General features: G+C 38.0%; 1 long non-coding RNA gene across 1 annotated transcript in view; it reads right to left on the reverse strand.

The window, feature by feature from the left end:
• Positions 1-5,372: 5,372 nt before the first annotated feature.
• LOC141376473 (uncharacterized) overlaps positions 5,373-27,798 on the reverse strand; it is a 63,751-nt gene continuing 41,325 nt past the window's right edge. The window contains exons 4-5 of the long non-coding RNA XR_012386575.1: positions 13,048-13,217; positions 5,373-7,881 (exon numbers count right to left, since the gene is read on the reverse strand). This is a non-coding gene — a long non-coding RNA (uncharacterized lncRNA). The remainder of the gene's footprint in view (positions 7,882-13,047; positions 13,218-27,798) is intronic.

Consider the following 27,798-nt stretch of genomic DNA (forward strand, 5'->3'; position numbering starts at 1 on the left):
GGACTCTAAAATATAACACATCAGCTCTTAAACTACCCTCAGGCAATCTTAAATAGGACACATATTATTACGTTCACACTGTGCAACAAGATTTGATTTGTTAATGCAAGATTTGAGATGAGAATATTGTCAAAAATGCTGTTTTGTGCATTTTAAGGGAGTCATTTCAGGCGGTTTGACTTCGTCAAGAAACAATATGGTTCTGCTTTTGATGTTTTGAATGTTAGTTCCTTTTTCTTTGTTGCTATGGTTACATGTTGCTTTTTGATTACACTCACCTGTGTCTTGTTTAGGTATTCTTCATCCTTTATTAGTTAATTTTTTCATGGTTTTGTCTTTGGCATGGTATTTCCTTTGTTGCTATGGGTACTTGTTGCTTATTGATTACGTTCACCTGTGTCTTGTTTAGTTATTCATTCATTCATTCATTTTCTTTTTGGCTTAGTCCCTTTATTAATCCGGGTTCGACACAGCTCATAATGAAGCTCATAGTTTTCAGGATAGATAAATAGATTAAAAGCAAAAATGGCACGTGACATCAAATAAAACTAAATTCTGTTTTGCATTTACCCAGTGTTGGGTCAAATATGGACACACCCAATGTTGGGTTATTTTTTGCACATTAAGAAACAATTTTTTTTATTAAAGAGAAAGCCACAGCGGAATGAACCACCAACTATTCCAGCATATGTTTTACGCAGGGAATACCCTTCCAGCAGCAACACAGGACTGGGAAACGCTCATACACACTCATTCACTCACACACACACACACACACAATACGGGCCAATTTAGTTTATTCAATTCCCCTATAGCACAGGTGTTTGGACTGTCGGGGAAAACCAGAGCACCCAGAAGAAACCCACACTAACACAGGGAGAACATGCAAACTCCACACAGAAATGCCAACTATACAGCTGGGACTCAAACCATCAACCTGCTTGCTGTGAGGCCACAATGCTTGCCCATATTTAGCCCAAATGCCAACTTCTAGATTGTAAAAATTATTTTTTTTTAGAAAAATAGAATGACTGAATTGTATTTTCTTGTGATCCATAACAATTGTTTCTACACCATTTTTTGAGCGCTTGAAAAAACGGATGTAGCATTTACTCTAAAGCAATTTCAACCCAGAATAAGCTATATCTTGCAAATAGCCACATTCTAAAAATACTGGCATGTATTAATCCAACATTAGGTCAAATATGGACAAACCTAGCTGTTGGGTTAATTTGTCTCAATTAAATGTCAGTTATATTTGTACACCCAGCTGTTGGTTTTCTTTATTCATATCTGACCCATCGTTGGGTTAGTACGACCCAGCATTTTTCATTCATTTTTCTTAGGCTTAGTCTCTAATTCAGAGATCACTACAGTGGAATAAACCACCAACTCATTCATTCATTCATATTCTTGTCGGCTTAGTCCTTTTATTAACCCGGGGTTGCCACAGCATAATGAACCGCCAACTTATTTAGCACGTTTTCACGCAGTGGATATTTCCCATCTCTGGGAAATATCCACACATACTCATTCACACACACACTTATACACTACTGACAATTTAGCCTACCCAATTCACCTGTACCACATGTTTGGACTGTGGGGGAAATGCAGGGAGAACATGCAAACTCCACACAGAAACGCCAACTGCGAACCAGCGACCTTCTTGCTGTGAGGCGACAGCACTACCTACTGCGCCACTGCGTCGCTGAACCACCTACTATTCCAGCATATGTTTTACGCAGCAGATACCCTTCCAGCCGCAACTCAGTTCTGGGAAACACCCATACACACTCATTCACACACATACTTATTTACACACTACAGGCAATATATCTAGCAGGCACAGCATATCAACATGACGTCTGATTGACGTTGTACCCTAACGTAGTGGGGCGTTGCATTTTGTTTGGAAATGAAAATCGGGTTGACATCAGAACCCAACATCAGGCCGACATCAATGTCCAACATTAAACAGACATTGCATTTCGATTACTTTCCAGCACAAACTAAAAAACGATAAAATATCAACGTCTAATGATGACTTGACATTGTTTGGACACTGCCACTATGACATCTATAAGACGTATTTTGGTTGCCATACCTGACGAATAAATGTCAGTATTTGACGTCAATATGACGTTGGTTTAAAATGTTAGCTTAACGTTGAATTTCGGTCACTTTTCAACACAACCTAAAATCAACACAATATCAAGTCATTTCACATCGTTATTGGACGTCAAAATAACATTATCCTTAGACGCTACCACTGTCGTCTATCAAACGTTTGATTTTAGTTGCCATACCTGACGAATAAATTTCAGTATTTGACGTCAATACAGTATGACGTTGGTTTAAGATTTTGGTTTGACAATGGATTTTGGCCACTTTCCAACACAATCTAAAATCAACCAATTATTATTTCGTTATTGGACATCAAAATAACGTTATCCTTAGATGCTACCACTATGATGTCTATCAGATGTTGTATTTTGGTTGCCATACCTGACGAATAAATGTCAGTATTTGACATCAATATGACGTTGGATTTTGGTCACTTTCCAACACAACTTAAAAATCAACACAATATCAAGTCATTTCACATCGTTTTTGGACGTCATAATAACATTATCCTTAGACGCTACCACTGTCGTCTATCAAACGTTTGATTTTAGTTGCCATACCTGACGAATAAATTTCAGTATTTGACGTCAATATGACGTTGGTTTAAGATGTTGGCTCAAGGTTGATTTCGGTCACTTTCCAAAGCAACCTAAAATCAACACAATATCAGCGTAATGTCAGGCCGTTATTGGAGGTCATAATAACATTATCCTTAGATGCTACCACTGTCGTCTATCAAACGTTTGATTTTAGTTGCCATACCTGATGGATAAATGTCAGTATTTGACGTCAATATGACGTTGGTTTAAAATGTTGGCTTAACGTTGGATTTCGGTCACTTTCCAACACAACCTAAAATCAACACAATATCAGCGTAATTTCAGGTCGTTATTGGAGGTCATAATAACATTATCCTTAGATGCTACCATTGTCGTCTATCAAACGTTTGATTTTAGTTGCCATACCTGACGAATAAATTTCAGCATTTGATGTCAATATGACGTTGGTTTAAGATGTTGGCTCAAAGTTGGATTTCGGTCACTTTCCAAAGCAACCTAAAATCAACCAAATATCAACGTCATTTAACAACGTTATTGGACGTAAAAATAACGTTTTCCATAGATGCTACCACTATGATGTCTATCAGATGTTGTATTTTGGTTGCCATACCTGATGAAAAAATGACAGTATTTGACATCAATATGACGTTGGTTTAAAATGTTGGCTTAACGTTGGATTTCGATCACTTTCCAACGCAACCTAAAATCAACACAATATCAGCGTAATTTCAGGTCGTTATTGGAGGTCATAATAACATTATCCTTAGATGCTACCACTGTCGTCTATCAAACGTTTGATTTTAGTTGCCATACCTGACGAATAAATGTCAGTATTTGACGTCAATATGACGTTGGTTTAAAATGTTGGCTTAACGTTGGATTTCGGTCACTTTCCAACACAACCTAAAATCAACACAATATCAACGTCATTTTAGGTCGTTATTGGAATGTCACAATAGCATTATCCTTAGACGTTATCACTCTGACGTCTATCAGACACTGGATTTTAGTTGCCATACCTGATAAAAAAATGTCAGTATTTGACATCAATATGACGCTGGTTTAAGATGTTGGCTCGACATTAAATTTCAGTCACTGTCCAAAGCAACCTAATATCAACCAAATTCCGTCATTTTTATTACATCATTATTGGATGTCAAAATAACACTGTTCTTAGATGCTGGAGACCTAAATCTAACCTAATATTAATGTCTTATGATGATGTGTCAGCTGGGTAGTTCATTCAATTCACCTATAGTGCATGTGCTTGGACTGTGTGGGGAAAACCGGAGCACCCGGAAAAAAACCAGCAACCTTCTTGCTGTGAGGCGACAGTGCTAACCACTGAGTCACCATCAAATAATGATTCAATGGATGTACTCAAAATCTTTAAGGTAACTAATTGCAAACAATTTATATGTGCTGAATTTAAACAAACAAGTTAAGTTGAACATTACTCAATTTTTTGTTTATATTCAGCCCATATAAAATAGTTTGCAACCACTTACCCTAAAAACAAATGTAGTAAATCCAATGGATCATTTTTTTTCAGTGTTACAGAAATAACATTTAACACCAACATTCATTTAAGCTACACTTTTTGCTCTGCGTTTGCCATCACAGCTTGTTCTATTTTATAAATTGCTTTCCGAGTACGTCAGGCAAAAATGCCCACCGCTGACAATAAGCTCAGCCTGTCGCTCAATAAGCTTTAAAGGCAATGTGGTCATATCAATTACTTTTGATGATCAAAGATGAGTGCATTAGCGCAAAGCAAGGAAGCACTTCATTTCCAGATCAAATATGTTCCTCATTTCAGGCAGGGTCACATCTCCTTTTCAAGAGAAGCTGGACGCCACTTTCATCATCTCAAGCTTGAAAGAGAGATCCTCCTCGGCGGCTGCTCACTCCGGGTTAAACGTGGACGTCTTTTCACAAGATCAAAGAGCAGGAGAAGGAGAAGTGCATCTCCTTGATTAAGCCACATCTTCTCTCTTCTCTCTCAAAGTACAACAAAAAAAAAACAACAACTTGCCATTAATGCATCCATGAGAACGAAGACGAAGATTCCCCTCCTCTCATCATGAAAAATCTGCCTCGTGCGCATGAATATTGCATTACCTGCCATTTCTCGTCTCTTCTCATCCTACCCCACTTTTCTGTGCCACAAAATTGGGCCACGCTTTCATGTTTTGACACCTTCTGCACATTTCAGCCCTTTTGTTGTGTAATCAAAGCCAAAATGAGAAGTGATGAGCCCAAATCAAGCGCTGTATAATAAATCAACCCAAGAGCATTCTCGGTTCCAGCAAGGGCCCGAAAATTCCTTTCCCACCAGCAAACCATCGAGCGGTGTATTCTGAATAATCCAGGAGCGAAATGAGGAAGCGGGTCCTATTTTAAGACAATCTGAAACAAAGCGTTCCCTGATTGTGCGCGTGTGAGAGGTCAGTCTTGGGTTCAGCGGCGCTGCTTCTGCTTTCATCCTCTGTGACCCGTCCTGAGAAAGTCACGCTCACACACAACTCATCCACAGCTTTTGCAGATTCATCGCAACCGTCACATGATGGAATTATTAGAGCTGTTTGATAGGACAAGTAAGTGTTACATATAATAAATGTGACGTTATATACAGCACTTCTGAAAGCTACAAACTTAAAAAAACATTATCCAACCCCATTGGATAGCAGGAAAGAGCCAAGATATATTTTAAAACTATGCAAACTGTGTTCGTCTGACAGAAGTCATATTTTCACAGAGGATACATCACTATTTGTACTATTACTATTTGCGCAGACTCAATACGTGCCTCAGGCAAAAATTCTGCGAAACGTAAAACACATTGCTCCGGGTATGTTTGGTCACAAGCTTCAGAAAACAAATACACTAGAGGGCGCTGTCTACATTTTTGTGAAACTGAAATACGTAGTGTAAGTTTTGGGCGAGGCAGTGGCGCAGTAGGTAGTGCTGTCGCCTTAGAGCAAGAAGGTCGCTGGTTCGAACCTCGGCTCAGTTGATGTTTCTGTGTGGAGTTTGCATGTTCTCCCTGCCTCTGCGTGGGTTTCCTCCGGGTGCTCCGGTTTCCCCCACAGTCCAAAGACATGTGGTACAGGTGAATTGGGTAGGATAAATTGTCCGTAGTGTATGAGTATATGTGTGTGTGGATGTTTCCCAGAGATGGGTTGAGGCTGGAAGGGCATCTGCTGCGTAAAAAACTTGCTGGATAAGTCGGCGGTTCATTCCACTGTGGCGACCCCGGATAAATAAAGGGACTAAGCTGACAAGAAAATGAATGAATAGTGTACGTTTCTTATACGTTTCAGATGAGGAATCCACTAAATTGTGCAGTCTACATTTTTGCGAAACTGAAATGCGTTTAGTGTTTGTTTCTTATATGTTCCACTTGATGAATCCACTAGATGGCACAGTCCACATTTTTCCGAAACTGAAGCAAGTTACTTATTGTACTTTCGTTATGTGTTTTAGATGACAAATCCACCAGAGGGCGCTGTCTATTTTTTTGCAAAACTGAAATTCGTTACTTAGTGTGTGTTTCTTATACGTTTTAGATGACGAATCCACTAGATGGCGATGTCTACATTTTTGTTAAACTGAAATACGTTACTTAGTGTATGTTTCTTATGTATTTTAGATGCCAAATCCAATGGAGGGTACAGTTTACATTTTTGCAAACTGAAATTCGTTACTTAGTGTGTGTTTCTTATACGTTTCAGATGACGAATCCACTAGACAGCGATGTCCACATTTTTGCTAAACTGAATTTCGTTATTTAGTGTAAGTTTCTTATGTTTCAAATGATGAATTCACTAGATGCACACTGTCTACTTTTTTGCGAAACTGAAATATGTTACTTAGTGTACGTTTCTTATACGTTTCAGATGACGATTCCACTAAATTGTGCAGTCTACATTTTTGCGAAACTGAAATGCAATTATTGTTTGTTTGTTATATGTTCCACATCATGAATGCACTAGATGGCACAGTCCACATTTTTCCAAAAACTGAGACAAGTTACTTATTGTACCTTCGTTATGTGTTTTAGATGACAAATCCACCAGAGGGCGCTGTCTATTTTTTTGCAAAACTAAAATACGTTACTTAGTGTGTGTTTCTTATGTATTTTAGATGCCAAATCCAATGGAGGGTGCAGTTTATATTTTTGCAAACTGAAATACATTATTTAGTGTACGTTTCTTATACATTTCAGATGGCGAATCCACTAGACGGCGATGTCTACATTTTTGCTGAACTGAATTTTGTTATTTAGTGTACGTTTCTTATATGTTTCAAATGATGAATTCACTAGATGCCACTGTCTACTTTTTTGCGAAACTGTAATATGTTACTTAGTGTACGTTTCTTATACGTTTCAAATGACGATTCCACTAAATTGTGCAGTCTACATTTTTGCGAAACTGAAATGCGTTTAGTGTTTGTTTCTCATGTTCCACGTGATGAATCCACTAGATGGCACAGTATACATTTTTCCAAAAACTGAAGCAAGTTACTTATTGTACCTTCGTTATGTGTTTTAGATGACAAATTCACAAGAGGGCGCTGTCTACTTTGTTGCGAAACTGAAATACATTATGTATGTTTCTTATACGCTTCAGATGACGAATCTACTAGACGGCAATGTCTACATTTTTCCTAAACTGAAATACGTAACTTAGTGTACGTTTCTTATTCGTTTCAGATGATGAATCCACTAGATGGCACTGTCTACATTTTTGCAAAACTAAAATACATAACTTAGTGTACGCTTCTTATGTTTCAGATGACAAATCCACTAAATTGTGCACTGCAACTACATAGTTTTACCTTTATTTTACATTACTTTCACCTCTTTTGTGAAACCATGAAAGCGTTATGTTGTTTTCCCGTTGATAATGTGTATCATTATTGTGAAAAGGAACAAAAGTGGTTGCCGTCATACTGCCCCCTAGTGTTCATTCCACCCAGAAACTGCAGTCCACCTGTGCTTAAGTATGTTTTTAGCTTCACAAAATTGTAAGCTGAAGCAGGTACTTCCAATGAGTCAAGTGATGGATTTCTGATGTGGAAATGAGAGATTCAGCAGTTCAGCCCGTAACGCCGTGTACCCATTAAACAGCCATCAGTGGCTGCAGTGTGATGAGTTTGTCCCGCCTCAGACGTGTCTCGTCCCGCGCTGCTGTAAGAGAAGAAATACGAAAGCGTTTGCACACGTGTTGAACCTCCCTTTTGCCATAATTAGCTGCGCTCTCTCTAAGCAGGCCTCCAGACCCGCGCCAATGTATAATTAACACAATAAAACTTTCAGCAGCACGTGGGAACAGGCACATTTTTATACCAGCCATAAATAATGGAGCGCAGTTTCACCTGGACAGGATGTAAAAGTCGAAGCTGTTAAAACACACAAAAACCATGAGGATGCAAAAGGGAATTATATTCATACCATCTGTTTGCAATATTTTATGCTTTGTAGAGAAGATGTGGGCGATCATCGAGTATTTAGGCATTTAACCCTTTTTTTAGACGGTCTTAGATAGCTACAAAAAGGCTAAATGGAATGAGATATAATATTACGAATAGTGAACGTGTGTATTTTAGCTATCTGCCAAAGACATACTTATTGTTAATAAGTGAAATTGAAATAATAATCCAAATGTTAGAACTATAAAAAATAAATAAAAGTGACAAAAACGCAACAAAAAGACTTGAATTAATTTAAAATGAAATGTTTAAATACTTTTTAAATTAAAAAAATTATAATAAGACTAGCAAATTGATCATTAAGCAGGAATAATGATAAAACAATAAGCAAATGAACTGCAAAAACCCAAAACAACCACTCTGGACACATAACAACACTCTAGAAGAAGAGGAAGACGAGGAGGAAAAGACAAGGGTGAAGAAGAATAGGAGAAACAGATGGAATAGATGAAAAATAGAGGGAGAGCAGAGTAATGAAAAGGAAGAGGAAGAATAGAAATAGGAAGTAAAGGAGGACAGTGAAGAGAAAATGAAGAGGAACATGAATAGGAAAAAGACGGAGAAGTGGAAGACAAAGAAGAAGAGGAAGAACCAAATGAATAAGAAGAGGAAGAAAAAGATGATGATGATGAAGAGAAAGAAGAAAAGGATGAAGTGGGAAAAGCATAGGAAGAGGAAGAAAAAGAAGACAAAAAGAGAAGGAATTTGAGGAAGACGAAAAGGAAGATGAAGAGGAGGAAGAAGAAGAAGACGAGATGAGGAGATGAGAAAGGGAGATGATTAACAAGTGGAAGAAAAAAGGAAGAAGAGGAAGAACAAGAGGGAGAAGATTAGGAAGAAGAAGAAAATGAAGACCAAGAAAAAGGAAAGAAGAGGAAAAGGAAGAAGAGGAGGAAGAACTAGAGGAAGAAGAAACAGTAGAAGAGCAAAAGAAAGATGAAGAGGAGGAGGAAGAGGATTATGGATGAAGAGAAATGAAGAAATGGAAGAAGAATAGGACGAACCAGAGGAAGAAAAAGAAGAGGAAGAAGAAGAGGCGGAAGTAGAGGAAGAACCAGAAGAAGAAGAAAAGGAAGAAGAGGAGAAAGAGCTAGACGTAGAAGAAACAGTAGAAGAGAAAAAAGAAGATGAAGAGGAGGAGGAAGAAGAAGATGGATGAAGAGAAAGAAGAAAAGGAAGAAATGGAATAAGAATAGGATGAACCAGAGGAAAAAGAAAAGGAAGAAGAGGAAAATGAACACAGAAAAAAGAAGAGGCGGAAGCAGAGGAAGAAGAAAAAGAAGAAAGGGAAAAGATCAAGAGGAGGAAGAAGAAGAACAAGGGGAAGAGGATTAGGAAGACGAGGAAGAAGAAGAAAATGAAGAAGAGGAAGAAGAGGAGGAAGAACTATAGGAAGAAGAAACAAGAGGAAAAGTCAAGGATGTTTGACTGTAGAGTTTCTCAGACTCCACTGGAGAAAGCTGAGAGTGAAGCTGTGTTTGACTGATGGATTAAAGCTGATTCTGCTCTGCTTCAGTTCTCATGTGTTCTGCTCACGACTCGACTGGATTAAACTGTTGAAGGAATGCTGAGCCCGATTAAAACAATTAGCCATCATATTAGACTGCTCAACACTTCAGTGCTGTAGATAATCTCCTGTACCACGCAGTGCCTCTTTCACTGTCTGTGGGTGATTTTGAACCACCAATTACTCCAGCATATGTTTTACACAGCGGATGCCTGTCCAGCCGCAACCCAGTACAGGGAAACACCCACACACACTCATTCACACACACACTCTCATACACTACAGCCAATTTAGTTCATCAATTCCCCTATAGCGCATGTGTTTGGACTGTGGGGGAAACTGGAGCACTCGGAAGAAACCCACGTCAACACGGGGAGAACATGCAAACTCCACACAGAAATGCCAACTGACTCAGCCGGGACTCGAACCAGTAAGCTGTGAGGCCACAGGGGGAACCACTGAGCCACCGTGCCCCCCTTTAATTTTGAAGTCAAGTTAAATTGATTTTACTTTTAAAAAACGAGGTGATCTTCACGGTGAAGGGACTGCTTGAGTTTACTCACATTACTTGAGGCATCATGTGAACTTCAGTTTCAGCAGATGAGGTGTTTTACAGTGCGCTCGGCCAAAGTCTTGCAGGTTAAATTCCTCAAACTGTTCGTCATCTGGTAAACTGCACTGTAATGGCTTTGGTTCACCTTAATCTGCTTGTCTGAAGTGGGTAAAGTCCAAAGCGATTGCTCCAAGTAGATTATAACCTGTCCTTTTAGAGGAACTAGCTTAGGATAGGCTGGTTCCTTTATTTTTCCACATGATTTAATGTAAACTAAAAGTTCTACAATAAACTGTAATGATACTTGCTTGTAAAATAATCACATGTAGTCATAAATATAGCATGTCTAACCTAATATGTGTGCATTTACAGTCATTTTTACAATTACAATTTATATATTCATTCATTAATTTTACTTCAGCTTTCCTTCAGCTTCCTTTTCTCTTAGTCTCTTATTCATCAGGATTCGCCACAGTGGAATGAACCACCAACTTATCCAGCATATGTTTTACACAACGGATGCCCTTCCAGCCACAACCTAGTATTGGGAAACACCCATAAACATTTACACACACACACACACACACACACACACACACACACACACACACACACACACACACACACACACACACACACACACACACACACACTCACACTACAGCCAATTTAGTTAATCAAGTCCAATATAGCGCATGTGTTTGGACTGTGGGGCAAACTGGAACACCCGGCGGAAACTCACACCAACACGGGGAGAACATGCAAACTCCATACAGAAATGCCAACTGACCCAGCCGGGACTCGAACCGGCAACCTTCTTGCTGTGAGGTGACAGTGCTAACCACTGAGTCACGGTGTCGCCTAATTTATTTATTAATTGTATTCAAAATTTGTTAACATACAAATCCAATAAATAATGATTTCAGCCAATTATATTACATCATATAAACTACTTGCGTAAATAGAAAATAAACATCATTTATATGATTTTCAGTTAATTACAATTAAATGTTCACATTTTAAAAATATTTTAAATTAATATAAAATATATTCGTTTTTTAACAAATGATTCAACTTAAAAAAATAATTATAATACCAAATATTAATAAAATATATAATAATTAATACTTATTACTATTATTATTATGAATAATTGTGCTATTTGTTAATATTTAACATTTAAAATATATAGATATAGCAGTATTTAACATTTTATATATATTATAATATAATAAAGGCAGCTTACAGACGCCTCTCATATGTTGGATTAAGTCACATGCATTGCTCAGGTGTGATTTTCTCACAGACTTCAACAGAGTGTCATAATCTTGATGTTTCTGTGTGTCTCGTCTATCAAATCTGAGCTTTATTATGTATTCTCTATTGGATTCGAGTCAGGTGATTGGCTGGGCCATTCTACAGCTTGATTTTTTTCTCTGAGAGCCTCTAAGAGTCTCCTTGGTTGTGTTTTGGATCATTGTCTTGCTGAAATGTCCATCCTGGTTTCATCTTCATCCTCCTGCTAATGTAGATGTTGGACTGAAGCAGCTGATGTTCATTTACACTGAGGAAGGGCTGAGAGTTGCTGAAGAACTACTGAAAGATTTCAGCTGCTGTCTGGGCTTTCACTGCCGAACTACACCTTCCTTTCTGCATGTGTTTAATGCTTTCTTCCTGTGTCATTTCATTTTATTACACAGAACTTCATTTGTGAAATATTTTTTAGTTTTCTTTGCATATATGGATTTCTTTGGTTGCTATCAACATCCGAGGAAAAAATTTGAGTCAACGTCACCTTTAGAAACATGTTTAGTGTGAAAAAGGGTGACGTGTACTTATTTTTCCCAGTGTTTGTGTGTGTGTATATATATATATATAAACAGAGCAAGGACATTTTCACAGTATGTCTGATAATGTTTTTTCTTCTGGAGAAAGTCTTATTTGTTTTATTTTGTTATAAATAAATAAATAAATAAATAAATAAATAAATAAATAAATAAATAAATAAATAAATAAATATATGAATGGTGAGGCAGTGGCGCAGTAGGTAGTGCTGTTGCCTCACAGCAAGAAGGTCGTTGGGTCGCTGGTTCGAACCTCGGCTCAGTTGGTGTTTCTGTGTGGAGTTTGCATGTTCTCCCTGCCTTCATGTGGGTTTCCTCCGGGTGCTCCGGTTTCCCCCACAGTCCAAAGACATACAGTACAGGTGAATTGGGTAGGCTAAATTGTCCGTAGTGTATGAGTGGGTGTGTGTGGATGTTTCCCAGAGATGGGTTGCGGCTGGAAGGGCATCCGCTGCGTAAAAACTTGCTAGATAAGTTGGCGGTTCATTCCGCTGTGGCGACCCTGGATTAATAAAGGCACTAAGCCGACAAGAAAATTAATGAACATATATGAATTATTTTGTTATATACATCACTTGATAATTTGTTGAATTTGAGCATTTTTACAATTTTTCTAAAAATGAAATTAATATTTTAAACTGCATACAGTTGTATGTGTGTTTAATTAAATTTGAATGTTAATTGTATATGTATGTATTTTAAAAAAAACATTGTATTAAAAACAATTTAACATATAATAAAACATTACATTGAGTTTACACATACAGTACATCCCCTCTTCCTTCAGTCTGCTTGTTGTTTTGTGATTGGCTGCTGTTTTTCCTCCCACACATTGTGCAGTAATGATACGGCAGTGATTCAGGAACACCTCAGCTTTAGTTCACACACTGGGCTCTCACTGACACACGGTTGTGTTTTGCAGCAGAAGAGCAGCTGCTGGAAACTCGAAGCCACACTCACTTTATCAGCTCTGGCATCTGCAGGGCTTCCTCTCGTATGCAGGCGAAGAATTCAGCCTTTGTCCTCGGTGATGTATGTGGGCCTCAATCAGGTCCTGTGCATCCTCATCACAGGCCTGAGACGGGCTGGAGTTTGCTCATCTGAGGTGTCCGATACGCAGATGTGTTTGCCTGAATAATCCAGAGTAAATCACAGCTTCACACATTATTGTTCACTACTGCATGACTTACAGTGGGTCGAAATGAAACGCCCTCCTGTCAATTGTTTTTTTCTTTTTTAATTATTTCCCAAATGATGTTTAACAGATTCAGGGATTTTTCACAGTATTTCCTTTAATATTTCTTCTTCTTGAGAAAGTTTTGTTTGTTTTATATTGGCTTGAAATGTATTAAAACCATGTGAAGGTCAATACATCTACATTTACATTTAGTCATTTAGCAGACGCTTTTATCCAAAGCGACTAACAAATGAGGACAAGGAAGCAATTTACACAACTATAAGAGCAACAATGAATAAGTGCTGTAGGCAAGTTTCAGGTCTGTAAAGTCTAAGAAGGAAAGTATTAGTAATTTTTTTTTTTTGGGTACAGTTAGTGTGATATCCAGAGAGGGAATTGCAGATTAGGAAGTGAAGTGGAGACTAAATAGTTGAGTTTTTAGTCGTTTCTTGAAGACAGCGAGTGACTCTGCCGTTCTGATGCAGTTAGGGAGTTCATTCCACCAACTGGGCAGATTGAACGCGAGAGTTCAGGAAAGTGATTTCTTCCCTCTTTGGGATGGAACCACGAGGCGACGTTCATTCACAGAACGCAAGTTTCTGAAGGACACATAGATCTGCAGAAGTGAGAGCAGATAAGAAGGAGCAAAGCCAGAAGTCGCTTTGTAGGCAAACATCAGAGCTTTGAATTTGATGCGAGCAGCAACTGGCAGCCAGTGCAAACGGATGAGCAGCGGAGTGACATGTGCTCTTTTAGGTTCATTGAAGACCACTCGTGCTGCTGCGTTCTGAAGCAGCTGAAGAGGCTTGACAGAGTTAGCTGGAAGCCCGGCTAGTAGAGAGTTGCAGTAATCCAGTTTGGAGAGAACAAGAGCTTGAACAAGTAGTTGAGCTGCATGTTCAGATAAGAAGGGTCTAATATTATTAGCACTATTGAGCAATAATTTTTCCGCTTGTCTACAGAACAAACAACGACATGTTATTTTATGTATTTCATATTTACATTTATATTTGTGTGTTAACTCACACTTTCTCGTTTGGTAAATTGAACTAGTGTGTGGTTTTATGGTGTTTGTGTATGGGCATACACTCACCGGCCATTTTATTAGGTACACCTGTCCAACTGCTCGTTAACACAAATTATACCACTGCCAACATTCGGATCATAAAATCTGGGAGATCTTCACCGTGGATGAAAGGGGAACTGAAGAGCGGGGAGCGGGTATAAAGATGGTTGCGCATAGAGACTGAACCAAAAAGCTAGCCGGGCTGTATCAAAAGTCTGAGGGCCGGGGGGGGGGGGGGATTCCAGGAAACAGAACAATACGGGAGATGGGTGGGAGATGGGTCTGAAATACGGGAGTATTGGCAGGTATAAAATCTGCCAATCAAATGGCAGCAGCTTAATGCATTTAGGCATGTAGACATGGTCAAGATGATCTGCTGCAGTTCAATCCGAGCATCAAAATGGGGAAGAAAGGGGATTTAAGTGACTTTGAAAGTGGCATGGTTGATGGCGCCAGTCAGGCTAGTCTGACTATTTCAGAAACTGCTGATCTACTGGGATTTTCACGCACAACCATCTCTAGGGTTTACAGAGAATGGTCTGAAAAATAGAAAATATCCAATCAGCGGCAGTTCTTTGGGCGCAAATGCCTTGTCGATGCCAGAGGTCAGAGGAGAATGGCCAGACTGGTTCCAGCTGATAGAAAGGCAACAGTAACTCATATAAGCACTCGTTACAACCGAGCTCTGCAGAAGAGCATCTCTGAACACACAACATGTCCAACCTTGAGGCGGATGGGCTACAGCAGCAGAAGAGCACACTGGATGCCGCTCCTGTCAGCTAAGAACAGGTAATTGAGGCTACAATTCACACAGGCTCACCAAAACTGGACAATAGAAGATTGGAGAAACGTTGCCTGCTCAGATGAGTCTCCATTTCTGCTGCTCGATTTCGATTTCTGGTCAGAATTGGGCTTCAACAACATGAAAGCATGAATACATCCTGCTTGTATCAATGGTTCAGGGATTCAAGGAATAAGGCAGTTCTGAAGGCAAAAGGGGGACCAACCTGGTACTAGTAAGGTGTACCTAATAAAGTGGCCAGAGAGTGTATCTATATTATTTATATTTTATTTACAGAGTTATTATTTTCTGTCAACAAACAAAACAAACAATTAAATAAAAACTGACTGCTATACATGAAAAAATTGCCTGTATTTTTCTCTTTTCTTCAAACATTTGTAATTTCAGCTTGGATTGATTAAAGGTTAAAGGCTTTATAAATGTGTATTTTGTTTTTAAAAGTTATTAAAGAGCTAAGAATAAAATACCATAACAATCCACTTTAACCATCAGGTCTGTGGGTGTGGAGGAGACATGGACATTATTTCAGTGTTCTGCACTGACTCTAGTAAAACTCTAATGAGGCGAGGAGAAACACTCAACATGACTTCAGACTTGGGTTTTATTTTTAGCTGTTAAACATCAGGGGCATTGAGCAGATTAAAACACTACATACATCTGACAAATGAATAATAAAGTTTGTCAAGATTGGGTTGAGAAAGCATTACCTTCCTAGTGCAACAGAGATATATGCAGATATGGAGATATGAATGGATGGATGGAGATATGAATGGATGGAAATATGGATAGATGGATGGAGATATGAATGGATGGATAGAAATATGGATAGATGGATGGAGATATGAATGGGTTTATAGATAAAGATATGGATGGATGGGTATATGGATGGATGGATGGATGGAGAGATGGATGGATAAGATATGGATGGATGGAGATATGGAAGTATGGATGGATGGATTTATAGGTGAATATATGGATGGATGGATGGAGATATGAATGGATTTATAGATGAAGATATGGATGAAAGGAGATATGGATGGATGGATAGGTATATGGATGGATGGATGGATGGATGGATGAAGATATGGATGAATGGATGAAAATATGGGTGGGTGGATGGATGGAGATATGAATGGATGGATGGATGGGATTTAAATGAATGGATGGAGATATGGATGGATGGATGGAGATATTAATGGATTTATAGATGAAGATATGGATGAAAGGAGATATGGATGGATGGATAGGTATATGGATGGATGGATGGATGAAGATATGGATGAATGGATGAAAATATGGGTGGGTGGATGGATGGATGGAAATATGGATAGATGGATGAATGAGATATGAATGAATGGATGGAGATATGGATGGGTGGATGGAGATATGGATGGATTTATAGATGGATATATGGATGGGTAGATATATGGATGGAGATGTGGAAGGATCGATAAATTGTTGTAAAAATGGATGGATGGCGATATGGATGGATTTATAGAAGAAGATTGAATGGATGGAGATATGTTATGATGGATAAATGGATGAATATATGGATGGATGGATGGATGGATAGAGATATGGATGGATTTATAGATGGAGATATGGATGGATGGAGATATAAATGGATGGATAGATGGATGGATGGGTATGTAGATGGATGGATGGAGATATGGAAGGATTTATAGATGGAGATATAGATGGATGTAGATATGGATGGAGATGTGGAAGGATGGATAAATGGTTGGAGATATTCATGGATGGATGGAGATTCGAATGGATTTATAGATTGAGATATGGATGGATGGAAATGTGGAAGGATGGATAAATGGGTGGATAAATGGATGGATGGATATATGGATGTATTTATAGATGTAGATATGGACGGATGGAGATTTGGATGGAGATGTGGAAGGATGGATGAATGGTTGGAGATATGGATGGATGGATGGATGGATGGATGGAGATTTGGATGGATTTATGGATGGAGATATGGATGAATGGAGATGGATGGAAGATGGATGGAAGAAGTTATAGATGGATAGATGAATCGTTATTTGGATGGGTGGATGGAGATAGGGATGAATGAAGATATGGATGGATGAATGGAGATATAGATGGATGGATGGAGATATAGATGGATGGATGGATCGTTATTTGGATGAGTGGATGGAGATATGGATGGATGGATGGATGGATGGAGATATAGATGGATGGATGGAGAAATAGATGGATGGATGGATTGTTATTTACATGGGTGGATGGAGATATGGATGAATGGAGATATGGATGGATGGATAGAGATATAGATGGATGGATGGATCGTTATTTGGATAGGTGGATGGAGATATGGATGGATGGATGGAGATATAGATGGATGGATGGATCGTTATTTGGATGGGTGGATGGAGATATGGATGAATGGAGATATGGATGGATGGATGGATGGATGGATGGATGTAGAGAGATAATAGGAGGTTGCATAGGTAATGTGGGTGGTTAGGCAGTTGCTACATGGTTGCTGATTGTTGCTATGTGTTAAGTCTGATTTCTATGAGGTTGGAATCAAACTGGTGGAGTAATTCCACTGTAAACATTTTATATTGTGAAAAGAACTGATTCATAGGAGTCATTTGTTCAGGAATCAGACTACACTAATTGTGCTCTATGTAGTTTTGATTCTGAATCTTCAACGTTTTGATTCAGTAAAAAGAACTGATTCATAAGAGTCATTTGTTCAGGAATCAGACTACACTAATTGTGCTTTGTGCAGTTTTGATTCTGAATCTTCAGAGTTTTGATTCAGTAAAAAAAACTGATTCATAGGAGTCGTTTGTTCAGGAATCAGACTACACTAATTGTGCTTTGTGCAGTTTTGATTCTGAATCTTCAGAATTTTGATTCAGTAAAAAGAACTGATTCATAGGAGTCGTTTGTTCAGGAATCAGACTACACTAATTGTGCTTTGTGCAGTTTTGATTCTGAATCTTCAGAGTTTTGATTCAGTAAAAAGAACTGAGTCATAGGAGTCATTATTCATGAATCTATCTACACTGGTTGTGCTGTATGTGTTTAGATCAGGAAAAAGAAACAGTTTGTTCAGGAATCAAACTAATTGTGCTGCATATATTTCAGAAGAAGACTCATGAGTTTCATAAGAGCAACCTCTGAGCAATAAAACACCACAGTGGAATGTTTATGCCTATACAGCCATGCATAATGTATGAAGACAACAATGTGTGATTTATTATCTTAAGTACTCAAGAATTTGCAACATATTCCTTGATATAAATTGTCCTGCAGCTCCTAACTGTTCATCAGATTACAACATATGACATTTTGCAATGCCTAGAGCTCATTAATGCATGCGCTACAGTCCTCCAGATCTGATTGGTTAACAAAGCATGTGCCCTACTGGGAAAAAGATGTTCTCCAGAAAGAGACGCTTCTCTAGACAGATTGGCACCACGCAACCGACACTTGACATTCAAGTAATGCTCTTCAGGCATATTCACGCTGCCACAACATTACATAAATATTGCAAAAGCGCCGCATGTGGAGTCCTTATGTGTGACAATTACACAGCATTGATCTTAATAAAGCTGCTAACAGATCATTCAGCGAAGTGCATCAATCAGGCCCTTGAGTAAAAGTACAGATGCTCTAATAAAATATATTACTCCAGTAGAGGAATAAAGTCATCTGCTTCTATATTATTTTTCGTTTACTTGAGTAATTAAAGTACTTACAATTGGGTGTTTATTTAAAAAAAAGTGAATAACCAAAACATTTTATAGTCTGATAACCACATTGATAATTCAAGTAAAAATCTACAGATTTATTGAAGATTCACTCTGAACGGACCATTTAAATCAATGAGTTGATTACAAAAGACTCACTCTGAATGAATAATTTGAATCAGAGAGTTGTTAAATGGAGACTCACTATGAACTAATAATTTAATGAGTTGCTTACTGGAGACTCACTTTGAACGAATCATTTGAATCAGTAAGTTGTTTACTGGACACACACACAAAATTGATTATTTGAATAAGTGAATAATTTACTGAAGACTCACTCTGAATGGATCATTGTAATTAGTGAGTTGTTAAATGTAGACTCACTCTGAACGACGGATCATTTGAATCAGTAATTTGTTTACTGGAAACACAAAATGATTTATTTGAATCAGTGAATCATTTACTGGAGACTCACTCTGAATGGATAATTTGAATCAGTAAGTTGTTTACTGGACACACAAAATGAATTATTTGAATTAGTGAATCATTTACTGAAGACTCACTCTAAACAAATCATTTGAATCAGTAAGTTGTTTACTGGACACACAAAATGAATTATTTGAAACAGTGAATCATTTACCGAAGACTCACTCTGAACAAATCATTTGAATCAGTAAGTTGTTTACTGGACACACAAAATGAATTATTTGAATTAGTGAATCATTTACTGGAGACTCACTCTGAATGGATCATTTGAATCAGTGAATCATTTACAAGAGACTCACTCTGAACGGATCATTTGAATCAGTAAGTTGTTTACTGGATACACAAAATTAGTTATTTGAATCAGTGAATCGTTTACTGGAGACTCACTCTGAATAGATCATTTGAATCAGTGAGTTGTTAAATGGAGACTCACTTTGAACGAATCATTTTAATCAGTGAGTCATTTACTGGAGACTCACTCTGAACGGATCATTTGAATCAGTAAGTTATTTACTGGACACACATTCCAGTAGAGGAATAAAGTCATCTGCTTCAATACTGTTATTCATTTACTTAAGTAATTAAAGTACTTACTGTTGGGTGGTTATTTTATAAAAAGGTAAATAACCAAAACATTTCATACTCTGATTACCACATTGATAATTCAAGTAAAAACTACATTCACACACCGAGCCCCATTCAGATCAGTTTGTGAAACAAGTGAATCATTTAGTGGACACTTACTCTGCATGGATTGTTTGAGTCAGTGCAAGGTTTATTGGAGAATTACTCTGAACAGACCATTTAAATCAATGAGTTGTTTACAAGAGACTCTGTCCGAATGAATCTTTTGAATCAGTGAGTTGTTTACAGGATACTCACTCTGAATTGATCTTTTGAATCAGTGAGGTGGTAAACGGAGACTCACTCTAAATGAATAATTTGAATCAGTGAGTTGTTAATGGTGACTCACTATGAATTAATCATTTGAATCAGTGAGTTATTTACTGGACACTTACTCTGAACGCACCATTTGAATCAGTAAGTTGTTAAATGGAGAGTCACTATGAACTAATAATTTGAATCAGTATCGGTGAGTTGTTAAATAGAGACTCACTCTAAATGGATCATTTGAATCAGTGAGTTGTAAAATGGAGACTCCCTCTGAATGGATCATTTGAATTAGTTGTTTACTGGACACTCACTCTAAATGGATCATTTGAATCAGTGAGTCATTTGCTGGACACTTACTCTGAATGAATCATTTGAATCTGTGAAGCATTTACTGGAGACTCACTCTAAATGGATCATTTGAATCAGTAAGTTGTTTACTGGACACAAAATTGATTATTTCAATCAGTGAATCATTTACTAGAGACTCACTCTGAACAGATTATTTGAATTAGTGATTTGTTAAATTGAGACTCACTCTGAATGGATAATTTGAATCATTGAATCATTTGCTGGAGTCTCACTCTGGACGGATCATTTGAATCGGTAAGTTGTTTACTAGACACACAAAATTGATTATTTGAATCAGTGAATCATTTACTGGAGACTCACTCTGAATGGATCATTTGAATCAGTGAGTTGTTAAATGGAGACTCACTCTGAATGGATTATTTGAATCACTGAATCATTTGCTGGAGCCTCACTCTGAACGGATCATTTGAATCAGTAAGTTGTTTACTGGGCACACAAAATTGATTATTTGAATCAGCGAATCATTTACTGGAGACTCACTCTGAATGGATCATTTAAATCAGTGAGTTGTTAAATGGAGACTCACTCTGAATGGATCACTTGAATCACTGAATCATTTGCTGGAGACTCACTATGAATGGATCATCTGAATCAGTGAGTTGTTAAATGGAGACTCACTCTAAACAAATCATTTGAATCAGTGAATCATTTACTAGAGATTCAATCTGAACAGATCATTTGAATCAGTGAGTTGTTAAAAAGAGACTCAGTCTGAATGGATCATTTGAATCAGTGAATCATTTACTAGAGATTAACTCTGAACAGATCATTTTAATAAGTGAGTTGTAAAAAAAGACTCAGTCTGAATGGATTATTTGAATCAGTGAGTTATTTACTGGAGAGTAACTTTAAACAGGGTTTTGAATCAATTGGTTGTTTACCTAAGACTCACTCTGAATGAATTATTTGAATGAGTGATTTGTTTGCTGGACACTCATTCTGAACAGATCATTTGAATCAGTAAGTTGTTAAATGGAGACTCACTCTGAGTGGATCATTTGAATCTGTGAATCATTTATTGGAGACTCATTCTGAATGGATCATTTGAATCAGTGAGTTGTTTGCTGGACACTCACTATGAATGACTCGTTTGAATCAGTGAATTATTTACTGGACACTCACTCTGAACTAATAATTTGAATCAGTGAGTTGTTAAATGGAGACTCACACTGAACAGATTTAAATTGATGAGGAGTCTCACTCTAAACAGATCATTTGAACTGGTGAATCATTAACTGAGACTTGCTCTGAATGGATCATTTGAATCAGTGAATCATTTACTGGAGACTCACTCTGAATGGATCATTTGAATCAGTGAATCATTTACTGGATACTCGCTCTCAATGGATAATTTGAATCATTGAATCATTTACTGGAGACTCGCTCTGAATGGATCAGTGCAGTTTGTGAACTGATTTAACAGGTTAACTAAAAAAATTCAGCTTGTTCTCAAATTTAAGCCACTATCTCGTCAATTTCTCCAGTTAACATATGCAATAAATAAAAGTGCAATGTTTTGTTTTGGAATGTAGTGAAGTATAAGTGAAAGGTTGTGCTAATAAACAAATAAAGTACAAATACTTAAAATATTTACTTAAGTACATTAGTGAAGCAAAAAATACTTAGTTACTGTCCACCAGTGGATCAGAGAATCATTTACTACACCAGATCAAGTGTGTTTGCGGACACAGACACGCTTTTCCTGTTCAGCAGACAACAGTGCTGATAGCAGTTCATATCTGATAGCTTATCACACACTGAGACGAGTAACACTGAATCAAAAGTATGGATCTGGGTTTTGAGGAGCCATTAAAGAATGTGAACGGTCTGCTTCGTGTTATTGTGGATATTTTAGTTGGTGCACGGCGAATGCAGCTGCAGCTCGGCTCTTTAACACAAACCCACAGCTGCTCAGAAACACTGTGAGAAGGGAATGTTAATCCTGCTGGGGATTTCTTTTTTTCTGCACACGATCTATCTGCACCCAACCAGAAGATGGAACATGTGGCCGTTAATTCGTACAGCATCATATAATGTTGGTTTTCTAGCTTAGGTCAGGAGATTTTCATATTTCAGCTTGTTTTGCATCGTCTCTGAGACAGGAATAACATGTGTGATAGTAGTGATACGCTTTGTGTAAATAGCCTGGTTTTCAGCCTAACTTGAAGTGAATCATTTCCAAAGTTGGGGAGTAACTAGTTACATGTAACGGCGTTACGTTATTTATTTACAAAATTCATTACAGGTTCTGAGAAAAATGTGTAATTAAATTACAGTTACTTATAAAATGTTAAAGACTACAAGTGGGGTTACATTTAAATATGTTGAATGATATTAATCTGTTTTTGATATGCACGATGCCTTCTGCTAAGGTTTTCCGGTTTGAATTTGGGGTGCATTTCCTCTTCGCCGATGAAAGCATTAGGCTATTAAGACCAGTCTGAGAGCTGCCACGATGGCGAGTGATAAAAATGCATTTCATTGCTGGAAATAAAAATCACTTTACCCTGAAATCTGAGAAGAGCACAAACACAAATATGTCACATGTTTACTCCTTCATTGTGTTTCCAGATCAGGAAGATCAAGACTAAAGGCCATATATACTTACAGCAAACCTTTTTTTGAGAAAATCTTGAGAGAAATTTTCTTTTTGAGAATTTTTTATTAATATCTAGACCAAAGGTGTCAAACTCAGTTCCAAAAGGGCCGCAGCTCTGCACAGTTTAGTTCCAACCCTAATTAAACACACCTGATCAAACTAATTGAGTCCTTCAGGCTTGTTTGAAACCTACAGGTAAGTGTGTTGGAGCAGGGTTGGAACTAAACTGTGCAGGGCTTCGGCCCTCCAGGAATTGAGTTTGACACCCCTGATGTCAAACACACATTTTCTGATCTGGAGAAGTTTACACACATTTCCTTGGTATTTTTTAGCTTTGCTTTTAAACTGTATAACTTTGGTCAAATGTTTTGGGTCTCCTTCCACAAGCTTCTCACAATAGTTTGAAGGTCTGAAGGTTTGAAGTTTTGTCCCATTCCTCCTGACAGAATTGGTGTAACTGAGTCAGATTTGTAGGCTGTCTTGCTCACACAAGTTTTTTCAATTCTGTCCACATATTTTCTATAGGATTGAGATCAGGGCTTTGTGATGGCCACTCCAAAACATTCACTCTGTTGTCCTTAAAGCACATTTGAACTCATTTGGCAGTATGCTCAGGGTCATGGTGTGTTTGGAAGACCCTGTTGTGGCCAAGTTTTAATTTCCTGGCTGATGTCTTGAGATGTTGCTTCAGTATTTCTCCATAATGTTCTTTCCTCATGATGGCATCTATGCTGTGAAGTGGACCAGTCCCTCCTGCAGCAAAACTGCCCCACAACATGATGCTGCCGCCCACATACTTCACAGTTGGGATGGTGTTCCCAGGCTTGTAAGCTTTCCCCTTTGTCCTCCACTGGTCATTATGGCCAAACAGTTCAATCTTAGCTCCATCAGAGCACAGGACATGTCTCCTAAAATGAGTCTTTTTCCCAGTGTAATTCAGCAAATTGTAATCAGGCTTTTGTGTTGATTCTGGCTTGTTGATTCTCCATGTTGTCACACAAGGAAGCAGTGTGTTTGAGGTTTTTCTAAATACTATTCTACAGTTGTGCCTCCAATTAACTCAGATGTTGTCAATTAGCCAATCAGAAACTTCTAAAACCTCGACATCATCATCTGAGCTTTTAAATCTGAGGCAGAATAATCGTATTGTATGTAAACTTGGCTTTCAAGAAAAGTTATAACAATTTCTCAAAAAATATCATATTAAGCAGAACAGAAACTAATATGATAATCCTAACTTACCTAAAAGAGAAAAAAATTTAGTCACATTAACATCTGACTTTTTTTTTAATGGTTATGTGCGTTTTAATAAAGTGTATGTAAACTTCTGGTTACAACTGTATATGCATAGTAGACTTGTGAAGGGTCGCAATAGGCACATTTGATTTCTGTCTGCATGATAGAAACCCTTACCACTGCTTTTCTTTACAGCAGTTTTAATGACCGGTCTGCGTAGGCTGATCTTAAAATAAGAGCATTCCGGTTTTATTAGTCAATGAACACACTCATTAGTCAAGATCAGCTGCGTACAGCCTGCATAAAATGGCTAATTTTAGTTTAATAGTCATGTATATTAAATCTATTGAAAACTGGACTAACTGTTCAAGTTAATTGTAGCCATGTCATGTCAACAAACAATCCTGTCTTTGCTCTACACCCTTGCTTAATCAGATTTAGAGATTGCCCCTTCCATAATACCCCCTTTTCGATGATCACATAAACACAAGAAGTCTTACTTTAGTTTTAAGGAAGCTCACTCTTTTGTTTTTTTGTCCAAGTAGGCTCTTCCTTCTGCTTTTAGTCATCTACGAGTGAAACCACAACGATTTTAATAGCTTCAAAATGCTCCATCAATCTCTGTCTTGAGCAGTTGGCTTGGAGTCTAGGTTAATGTCACTGCGTGTTTCGGTATGTGGTTATCCTCCCTGTTTGGATGCGCTTTTCTTGACAGCGAGCGAATTACTCAATGTAACATTCCAGATGTGAGCTTTGTCAAAATTTCCATACGCCTGTACGCTCTCAGTGTCTAAAACTCACTCGAATTTGACATTTCGTCTCTCAAGATGTACGACCGCCGAGAAATTAGCACAACAGACGCCGCTGAAAACAATTAATCACCACTGCCAAACTCCACGATGCCTGTAAGACAAGTGAACGGCGTAAATGTGCAAAGATTTAGCATTGATTTTAGGTTTTTGAGTCGTCACTGTGGAGAGGGGTTTGGTGTTGTACATTTTATCTGACGTGTAAATGTTTACTGCTGCTCTTTAAGTGCAGAACGTTATGGTGAAATATGCAAATGAGTTAAAAGGGAAATAAAGCACTCAGTCAGGTTTCCCTTATTTTGTGCATTGGATTCCACTTTAATGAAAATTTATGAAACTAATTCGATTAATGTAAGCATTTAGCAGAAAACGGCATGTTTTACTATAGATTTTAGACCTAGGGCGCAGCCATCTTGGAATGTCGCTGTGTCTGACGTCACAGGGTTGGTTGAGGTCCCTTCGCTGAACAGAAACAATGGAAGTAAAGGAGACTGTAAAGCCTATTTAAACCCAATGCGTGAAGTTGTGGACGTGGAGCCGCTGCAAATACAAGCATCAGATGTGTGTCTAATATAAAGGTATAGATATTTATTCTATTTTTATTTTTTCCCCTTTTAAAGGGCCATGACACCCCCCACTTTCGGTTAAAGTCTACTTCAGAATTTTTTCAAAAGATGCATGATTAATGGGCGTGGAGCCCCGCGAGCATAGGGCAGGAGTGGGCGTGGCCAGCAGGGGAGAAGGGGAGCGAATATCTGTTGTTGTCAGTTAGCTCACAAATTGAGACAAACCGTGAGGAGACGCATGAGTTTATAGTTTACAAAGTCAGAATGCAAAGAAATAAACAGTAATTTAATGCCCTGCTACATTTATTATTCGTAATTTCATATACAGACAACCACAATTTATATCATTATAAAGATAATCGTGTTCATATAAACACTATAAATGAGGATTCTCCCTCAATACCCGGGTCTGAATGATAGATCTAATGCAGACTCAGTGCAGCAGGTCTCCTGACCTGTCTATTTTAACCATTAGTCCTGCTGGTAATCTGGAGGATTTAGGCAAACACAGCAGCACGGCGATGTGTCTGAATGCGAATGAACTCCTGATACAAGACAACATCCGCCATTCTCCAATTCTCGTGCTGCTCTCCCGACAAAAATGCTTACATGGCACACACAGCTTTGCTGTATGATCGGCCCTGACAGGATCGCGGGGAAAAACATGCAACAAACCCCGTGGATCATGGAAACATACACATACGAGCCTTCATGAACGGCTACTGCGTGCCCGTGGGTCCGTGTCTCACAGCTTGAGCTTGGCACTGGTCTGGCAGGTCCACGTGCAAAAAGCACGTGCTGTCATGCTCTCATGAATAATTAAGCAGCCGGCTCTTCTCATAGGATAAGGAAACTCCGCTTTGAATAATAATGAGAAACCGACGCGTCATCATTGCACTTGCAGTACTGCGCTACGTCGCCGATTTTAATCCCGCCCCAAAAATCATTTTAAACCCGGAAGCTGAAATTAGGCAAGGCAAGGCAAGGCAAGTTTATTTATATAGCACATTTCATACACAGTGGCAATTCAAAGTGCTTTACATAAACAGGAATAAAAAAGACAAGTTTAGGAAAATAAAATGCAGACAATAAAAATTAATAAAAACAGATAAAAACAAATTAAAATGAGTTAAAATAGGTTAAATTAGCTGACAAAAGCTCAAAATTATCCAGTTTTCCCCACAATTAAAGCTGAGAGGTGCTAACATTGTCTTAACTGATGCTAAACACACACAAATTTGTTAATATATAAAAAAAAAAAGTTCTCCAGGGTGTCCTGAACCTTATATTACAGATCATTTGATGCGCTTTGATTCAGTCTCTGTATTACGCTGCCTGACTGCCTGTCTGGGTTTCACCCATGATTGTAACGGACTGAACACAGAGACTGGACAGCCTAATTTATGATGATCCTCATAAATAAACCTTCAACAGATTACTTTTATCTTTGCCATGATGACAGCACATAATATTTGACTATATATTTTCAAAGATACTAGTATTCAGCTTAAAGTGACATTTAAAAGCTTAACTAGGTTAATTAGGTTAAAGTTAGGGTAATTAGGCAAGTCATTGTATAACAGTGGTTTGTTCTGTAGACAATCCAAAACAAATATTGCTTAAGGAGGCTGATAATAATCACCTTAAAATGGGTATTTAAAAAATTTTTTTATTCAAGCCGGAATAAACAAATAAGACTTTCTCAAGAAGAAAAATATTATAGGTCATACACTACCTGACAAAAGTCTTGTCGTTGATCCCAGTTGTAAGAGCAACACATAATAACCTGACTTCTAGTTGATCATTTGGAGAAATGGCAGAAGGTGGATTTTTCTGATGAATCATCTGTTGATCTGCATCCCGATCATTACAAATACTGCAGAAGAACTACAGGTACCCGCATGGAGCCAAGATTCTCACTGTAATCAGTCAAGTTTGGTAAGGGAGAAATCGTGGTTTGGGGTTATATT

Source organism: Danio rerio, chromosome 10 (assembly GCF_049306965.1).
Source record: "Danio rerio strain Tuebingen ecotype United States chromosome 10, GRCz12tu, whole genome shotgun sequence".
NCBI lineage: Eukaryota > Metazoa > Chordata > Actinopteri > Cypriniformes > Danionidae > Danio > Danio rerio.